Source organism: Dysidea avara, chromosome 12 (assembly GCF_963678975.1).
Source record: "Dysidea avara chromosome 12, odDysAvar1.4, whole genome shotgun sequence".
Taxonomy (NCBI): domain Eukaryota; kingdom Metazoa; phylum Porifera; class Demospongiae; order Dictyoceratida; family Dysideidae; genus Dysidea; species Dysidea avara.
This window is the reverse complement of record NC_089283.1, coordinates 9,191,906-9,201,072: the sequence shown is the minus strand read 5'-3', so window position 1 is coordinate 9,201,072 and position 9,167 is coordinate 9,191,906. Positions and strand designations below refer to the sequence as shown.

The following is a 9,167-nucleotide window of genomic DNA, read 5'->3' as shown; positions in this document are numbered from 1 at the left end:
TATTATTAATATTACAGGTGCTTAAGTGCACGTGACCCAGCAAGACACTTATTTTTTACTGCAAAAGATCGATATACTCTAATAGAGCATTCAGGGATTCCAATAGAGCAGTCACACTACTCTTAACTCTAATATTAGGTATATATTAGGTATATATGCCACACTAATAAAATGTTTCTAACTATAGCTAGTTTTGTCCTTGATTATATAGCTGTTCAGATTATAACTGTTACTAATGCTTCTGTAACCAAAGTAATTTCAGTAGCATTAACTACTAGTCCATGCAGATGGGCCATAGCTTTAACTTTATAATTCAAATGTAGTCCTCTAATGACTAGTCTAGTAACTTCAAATTCCTTATCACTGAACACTACAGGGGTATGGAAAGCCGGCAACATTCGGTGAGCTTAAACTTAAACTTTTCCATAACTAAAATTAGATTGGCAAGTAGAAACCCTTATAGTTTAAACATTCCCAGATGATCACTAAAAAACAGTAGCCTGGAGCACTCAATGACTCAAAACTTTGACAGTTACTTTTCTCAAGGTTACTGAATAGAAGGCTGGAAACACATAGCTAGTGGGCTAAGACTTTACATTTGAATGAAGAATTTCTGATGTGAAAATAGAAGTTAAATTTCATTGTGTATCATGATCATTTGAACAACTTAGCTATAAGTCATAGTAATACTTTCCTGACATAGCTAATGAGACATTTATTTCACTTGGAAAGCATAAGTAGCTACATGAGCAAAACATTTCCTATAGTATATTCTAAATAAATAAATATATATATACTTAAATGCTATGCATCAGTGTATAGCTAGCCAGCCATGATCCATCAACAACTTTCCTAGTGCATTTTTTGCCGAAGCACAACTACTTATGTTGTTGGTTAAGTATAAAATCAACATGAATTTGCTAAATTGAGCAAATAATAATACCATACAGTATATTGTCACAGTAGAGTCTATAGTCCTGAAGTCCTGATCATCCGCCCGCCCGCATCCATTTGTAGGCTTGGGAGTGACCAGAAACTAAGGTATGACTTGGAGTGGCCTTATTACTAGAAGCACGATTCAGTGCTGGTATTGAGACGATTTTGAATAGCTCTGCCTTCTAGAATCAGCTCATTCAGATTGCCATCACTCCACAAAAGCATTCGTCGTTCAAGACAAGATATGTGGTCTTTTGAAGCATGTGTTGGCTTCTGAGTCACTAAGGTGCAAAATGTGAAAGCATGCAGCTTTCAAAGCAATGGACTCCACAAACTGGATCCCTAACGAAAGAGTCCAGGCTGGCCAGCTCCAGCCGAGGGGTCAGCAACAAAGTAAAATCGCCTACGAGATTTTAAAATCTTGAGATTTTTAAAGATTTTGAAATTCTAAGGAGATTTTGAGATTTTAAGGAGATTTTGAGATTGATGAAAACTGAAGCTGAGCTGTACAGCTGGTTGTAGCTCACCGACGCTAACTACAAAGCCAGCTAGTGAACTATGATGCTTGGAATGATCAATCATTAACTATCTACGTCACAGGAAAAAATGTGGCATTTCCTGTAGCAGGATATGTACAGGAAATTTACAGGACAGGTGACATTTCCAGCACATATCCGGGAGATGGAAATGTACTGGAAATTTGCAAATTTCCTGTACATTTCCTACTACATGATAGGGCACAATTTCCTGCAGATTTCCTGCACTGGACATATGAAATTTCCTGCACATTTCTTCTATAAGGTATTTATGAAATTTCCAATACATTTCCTCTATACAATATCTATGGAATTTCCTATAGATTTCCCCTATACTATATCTATGAAATTTCCTGTAGATTTCCCCTATACAATATCTATGAAATTTCCTATAGATTTCCCCTATACAATATCTATGAAATTTCCTACAGATTTCCCTTATACAATATCTATGACATTTCCAACAGATTTCTTCTATACAGTATTAATGAAATTTCAAATACATTTCTTGTACAGTATCAATGAAACTTATACATGTGGTAAAAACTGTAAACAATAATATCTACATGGTATTACATTATATACATGTACACAGTTACAAGGGTATAATATAGCTACAAGTTAGTCACATAGTACAGTACCATATATCAGATTTTGTGACCCATCACGAAATTTCTTTTGCTTGGGACAACGTATGATCACCTGGGCTGAACCTGTTTAATTGACTACCATCTTTATCATCATATCAGCATGTTTACTCCTTAAGCTTGAGTTTTAACTTTCATTAGCTCATCGTGTCACTCCTTGCTAGATGTCTCTCTGCTCTCTTGGTGTATCGATGTCACTTAATATCTTCTTGATTGATAGCTATTTCCACCTTGCCTTTAAGTTCGGCATATTACAGCTGCTCCACTTTATTGAAGTTTCTGCAAATTGTATAATGTAAATGAATGCACGGTATAATACACATTAACAAAAAAAATGCAACCTACACTACAATATAACTATTTTTCTTGGACATTTAAGAAAGTTGAACGATGCAAGATTACTGAAAACAGATCCAGTGTAACCATACGAAAAATGTTTGTGGTCAGGGCCAACAAATATGAAAAACTGAATACATTAATACTATGCATAGAAAACACATTAATAGTAGGACCTAATGTATTTCGCAGACTGGACTCGCAGACTGGACTCATGCACTGAACTAAACAGCTTCTTAACAGTTATCCAGGCATTATCTAGCTCCTGTACCACTGGAAACACCATTATCAAGCTAAAACTGTTGAAGCTGCTCTTCCTACAAAGTTACAGAGTTCGCGAATGCACTAATTTAATAGAATATTTACAAAACATGTGTACTTGTGCATACTAGCAGTGGTGGAGGCTATTGTAGTTGCGTAGGATTAATTCCTTTGCTGCTTTACTGCTTAGTACTAGTGGATAGGCTACTGTGAATGACCAGAAGTAAATACTTAGCGATGTAGTTAGTATTGCGCTATCCGCTTAATGCTGCCCGCTAAGCTAGTTTACATCTAAAAATATGTTGTCACTATATAGACTGTGTAGAAAAGGCTATGTGTAGCCTATATCTAACTATTTATGCACTATTATAACGTATATTCTAATAAATTAGTGCACGTGCGATATTTGTGACTTTGTAGGAAGCGCAGCTTCAGTAGTTTTAGCTTGACATTAGTGTCTACAGTGGTACAAGAACTAGGAAATTCCTGGATAATTGTTAAGAAGCTGTTTCTAACTTAGTGTGAGTCCACTCCACAAAATACATTAGGCCTATTAGTAGCAGGTTGGCAGCTATTCTTGAAAACTAGCTCCTTAAGTGGCTGAAATACAGCAGAATCAATACCAAAATCTTTGGCTGGCTGTTGAAGGCCATCCACCACTGATTCTCATGAAGCGAGGTCCTCGTGTCAAAGCCAGAAAATGTGACTAGAGCCTGACAGGGCACCCAGAAAACATAACCTCAAGAAACCAGTTTTGAGCATCAAAATCGCCGGATAGTTTGACAGTGTAGCTACCCACTAGAGGTGGTTGTTCAATTTCCCCTGGTGTATAATTTGGATCTGCTTTCTAAAATCAAGTTACAAATAATGGTAAAGTACTGTGTGGTATTATGTTCAATCCAAATGCACCTGGGAATGCATACATACTACTCAAGGTACTACTTAGCACAATTACTGTAGGCAAAATATGAGCAATGTAGGATATAAGGTTACACATATTTTGAACAGGATGTCTGTTTGTGGCCTTGTTTAATGATACACCACAGAATAAACACATACTACAAACAAATACATAATTACAAACAAGACCTGTAATCACAAAAGAGAACCTCACCTACAGACCAGGTGACACATCAACGACATTCAGTAACAGCTCAAACTCAATTGTAGGTTGGCATTCTGAGGTCCGATGGACTATTTCAACAGGTGCTATAGTCTTAATGATGTTCACCATCTTGGCAAAGCTACCATTTTCTTAATATATCTGGTGATACATTCTGCTGACGAGTAACACTATATTTATCTCCAGACATACTACTCTATTGATGAGTGCGATTTTGATAACCTGGATATAATAAATATTTGTGTACTGGACTAGGCGACTCTAAATGATGCCTACCTTGTTTTCCTGCACCGAGTTGTAGTAAGAAGAGCTTGTTTGTTTCCTCACATTAGAAGCAGTGGCAATAATACCATTCCTTTTCACATACCCATATGGAATTATAGCTGTTAAGGTAGGCGGGTGATGTGCGAGTAGTGACTTGAGTCCAGAACCCCTCGAGTCGAGACGGCCGCTTCACTGGCATCCTTTTATTTCACTACTTGCTTGCGGAGTCTTCTCTTTCTCTATGTCACAGAAGAACGCTTCGATTCTCTCCAACTTTCTGCCAGCACCTGCCAACGTCGCCATTTTTAATGTTCCCGCGCAGCATAACAAACGCCTCAACTTTTGTCAGAAAAAAACTATTAAGTTGCGCGCTTAGGTTAAAATCGATCGGTTAAAATTCTTGCTCTTTGCGACCCACCCAACCTTTTACTCTAGAAGAGAAAGAGAGTATCTTCCCTCATATTATGTACAGCTAGCTAAATATTATACGTAGCTATACCATAGATTATATAGAGGGCAATAATCTATGGTTTTAAACTCTAGTGCACAGACTAACGTACGAGAAGCCATACAATTGCACGTAAGAGTTTGCTACTTGATATTATTTCAGCCCTTCAGTACACTCAGACTTACTTCAAAGATTCTGTTGAGCAGCATGCAACTGTCAGCACCCAACTAAATTACGTTAAAAATGCTTTCAGATTGCTGCATCTCAGGCTTGAGTGATGATTTTAAAAATTTTTCTGGTGGAGGGGGGGCCTGCCCCCAGACCCCCTTGAAAATATGCTACAATTGCTATGCCCTCAACTGTGGTGGCCCACCCGCCCCTATTTTGCCAGAGCCAGCCCTGCTTGGTAGTGTTGTTTGGTTACACTTTGGTTCACACTTATCAGATTTGATCAATTTAATTGTTCAGGACAAGTAGTGCAATCTGGATCCAGAGGCAGAGATGGTTTCAGTGCCCACAGGTGATTAGTGCTGTGAGCAACTGGCAATCTGGCTCAGTGCCCGAGACATGCTGAAACACGTAGTAGCTACTGTAATACATGAAGGAGTTGATTATATAATTACAGGGGAGGATCCAGACTTTTAAAAGGGGGGGTTCCACTTTAAATTGCAACTTCAGTCTAGCTGTAAGTTGAAGATCAAAAAAAAAAAGGTCATTACCTGCTGACAATAGCTGCCCCTCACCATAGATGCCCTCACCAACTACATTTCCTTATTTATAACTGTATACATATAGCTTGCTACACTGCTCCTCAAAAGACTACTGTGACTTCTCTATTAGAGTATCTCGAGTAAGAGAGGCTCTTCTTTCAAAAGGGGGGTTCCATGGAACCCTTTGAACCCCCCCTGGATCTGCCCCTGAATTCGATACAGAATTTTGCATGTATGATCAGCTTTGGCTACACAGCATGTGCAATTCCCACTGAGCCAAACTGGAAATTGACAAATAGCTACACCAAAATCTTTTAAGTGCATTCTATGTAAGTAATTATGCATCAGATGTAAAGCAAAAGCACACATCACAATGTCGACCCCATTTGATGTGGTGTCAAACTCATACATTATGTAGAGTCGTTTTTCTATGATAAAGTGTGTGGGAATACTACCTTAAATAGACATATACTTCTTGTAGCCAATATAGCTCCTAATGGTGTTCAGTCCCCTTCATTGACTCATTGTCAATAGTGTCTCAACGGACCACCCTATAGTTTGTGGCTGCTGATAGTAGAAAATATCTGAGTTGAGTTAGCTACATATACGTATGCTGGTGAGAATTTTATAAATTTATCCCAGAAATTTTATTGTAGTTGTAGTGGCACAATGGATCCTAGCCACTACTGCTATGATCCAGTAGCAGTAGTGGCTACTGGGTGGTAGCTTCATTGGTTTCATATACATAATTATGTGTTGACCTGGTTATAGTGGTACTCCTCTGGTAAGAGTAGAAAGGTGTGTGCTGAAGTTCCAACAGGTACTGTAGAAAATGTATGGGAGATGAGTTTCCCAGTTCGCTGTGTATAGAAAATTGTTCCAGCTCATCGATAAAATGATTTTTTGCTTATTGTGAGATGACACATAACAGCCTATAATATTATTTAATTTTATGGTGATCCTGTGTAATTCATAATACAAAGTGACGTAATTATGCAAAGGTTGCTTGTTTTCTGTTTTGTGCCATGGTTACCAATGGGGCTCAATAGAGAGTGTCTGGAAAGCCACCCATTTGTTTGTTTAACCATTACTAGCACTTACAAATTGTGGCAAACCTATTATATCAAAGAGCATGTAGCATTTTTTGAGCTGTAACAATTTGTTATTACATATATAGGTATATTGATCACGAGATTAAAGTTTGGTGCATGGGTTAATTTCTATATTCTGCAAGACAACAAAAACTGTGAAGTGTGCGATAGACTTTTCAGTGGATGCAGATATATTCATGAAATAATTCTACCTTTAGCTACCAGTTAAACTGCATAGTACAAACTGAAAATAAAATTATTGCAAAATTCTACAGTAATTTGAGCTGAAGTGTAACCATATCAATTTAAAATTCCATAGTAACTTCAAATCAATGACAGTAAAAGTGGCACGTGTCAAACTTATATTACATGCCTAACTGCAAACTATTGTAACAGGTGATATGTACTAATACAGAAAATGCACCAGAAATGTAAACAAATTACCTTGAAATTTCCACATAACTGGAAATCACCTGGACAGGTGGTATGTACTAGTACAGGAAATGTTCCAGAAATGTGAACAAAGAACTCCTTGACAAAATATGGTTGTGGAATTTCCTGCACAACTGGAAATTAGATGGAAGAGTGATATGTATAGCTAAGTACAGGAAATGTGTCAGAAATGTAAACCAAAAAATTTCCTTGACATTTCCAGTTCCAGGAAATGTGACATTTCCTGCATGAGTGGAAATTGCCTGGAAAGGTGGCATGTATTAGAGCAGGAAATGTGCCAGAAATATGAACAAAATATTCCTTGACATTTTTGAAAGTGGCATTTCCTGCAAAACTGGAAATCACTTGGAAAGGTGATATGTACAAGTACAGGAAATGTGTCAGAAATTCAAACAGAAAATTTCCTTGACATTTCCTGTACCGATATAACCTCCGGAAATGTGGTATTTTTTGCTGTGTACTGTAGCTATATACATCCAAAGCCGCGAGAAAAGCCATGGAGGACCGCGACTGTGTCCGCGGACCAGGCGAGACCGAGACTGCTTCGATGGTTTGGTGACTATTATATTTAAGTAATAATTAAATCTTCGTGCTTATTCTGTGCTATTGAGTTGTATAATTATTATAGCTATTTGCATGCCACTGTATAAATATTAACTCTAAGTAGAACTACGTATAGACGGGTTGCCTATTTAGGGCGTGTCCCTTGTGTAACGAAAGAAAACGCGACTTTCCGTTTTACGCATGATTGCAATGTTGTAATTGTAATTGTAATTGTAATTGTAATATTTAAACAGGGATTCCACTCAGTGAAAAACACTGATTTTCAGTGGAGCCCTGCGAAACAAGCATACATACATACATACACAAATACATATATACATACATACATACATACATACATAAACATACAACACAAAAGGGTATACAAAGAACAGTACACAAAACTACACAGATGGTCAAGAAGTCAACAAAAAACCCATTTTTAAAAATAGTTTGACAAACGTTTTTGATTCTTCAAAGGTACAAGGTGAGTTAAAATCATCCAGTCTATCATTCTAAGTAGTAGCAAAGTCTTACAAAGAATGTTTTCAGCGAGTTTTATCGCTTTCCAAAAACCCGAGTTGGAGAGAAAATCATCTTCTCGCTCAGCCTTCACCTTACACGCTGGATATGTTATAGCTCGAACTTTTCTCTATAACATACTTTCTGTTCTGAAGGCTGGCTAACTCTTGCTTGCTAAAGTTAACCGAAACGTTCATTTTCTCCAATAGCCGTAATACATTTTTGACTTAGCGAACTCGGAAAGTATGTGGAAAATTTACGGCAAAACGACCACGCCTTAAAAAGGCAACCCGTCTATAGAGCTAGAGGTGATTGTAGCTAGCTATTCAGCACAATTTTTAACTTGTGCATGGATTAACATTAATGCATGATAGCTGTTTTAATAACATTACTGCTCCGATAAGAACGGCTATGCCGATTACTGTGACCGTGAGGTTAAATAACAAATGAATAAGTGATGTGATCATTAAACTTGAGGCTACATAGCCTCTGCATGCTACAGCATATAGTTAAAAAATACAGTCTTGTTGACAGAAATTAGTGTACATAGCTATATAAATACCCCATCAATCAATTTTGACAACTCTTACAGTACCACTTCTTCCCTTTCTGAACTTGAGTATTGATACAGTTAAAATGAAACCACTCTTTACATTCTTCATTGTCACAGCATACCATAGGAGCTCCATCATTCACACATCTGCAATAACAATAAACACCGATGTTGATGAGACTAGAACTTCCAGCTCTTCTTGCTCTAATAACTGGAAAGGGTTGAACCATTCGTTCGTCAAAGCATTTGATTAGGTGTTTTCTCATCACTCCTTGGTTATAAACATAGCAGCTTGGATCCTGTCCATAAACCAGAGATGTGGAGTAAGCAGCTGCAAATAATCCGCAGTCATCAGTACCAGCCTGCTTGTTTGTACTAGCAAATTTGATAGTGATGGTTTTCTTTTGTGATTTCAGCAGTTTGGCTAGTTGAGCTTTAGTGTCCTCAGAGATGGTGAAATGTAGGGAATCATAAATGGTGACATCAACACTGGAGTCAAGTGTGGAAATGTAACCCAATGGTTACCATTCACATGTAAGACCTGAACACTTCCTGGTAAAATTTTATTGCCTTTTTTCAAGACTAAAGCAGTGTCCTCTAATCCATTGACTAGCGGAAACTGCTCTTTCAGAAAAAACTGTCATTTACTTAGACATTAGCAAGGCTTTCGACACAGTCTCCCACCCACATCTTCTCACCAAACTTTCGTCCTTTAACATAGGAGGTGAAGTTTGGTCGTGGTTT

At 37.6% G+C, this 9,167-nt stretch overlaps 1 long non-coding RNA gene across 1 annotated transcript; it reads right to left on the bottom strand.

The window, feature by feature from the left end:
- Window positions 1-1,940: 1,940 nt before the first annotated feature.
- Window positions 1,941-6,387, bottom strand: LOC136240911 (uncharacterized). The gene is made up of 3 exons (XR_010694020.1): window positions 4,116-6,387; window positions 3,831-4,061; window positions 1,941-2,398 (listed from the first exon to the last, which is right to left on the bottom strand). It is a non-coding gene; the product is annotated as an uncharacterized lncRNA (long non-coding RNA).
- Between the last annotated feature and the right edge of the window lie 2,780 nt (window positions 6,388-9,167).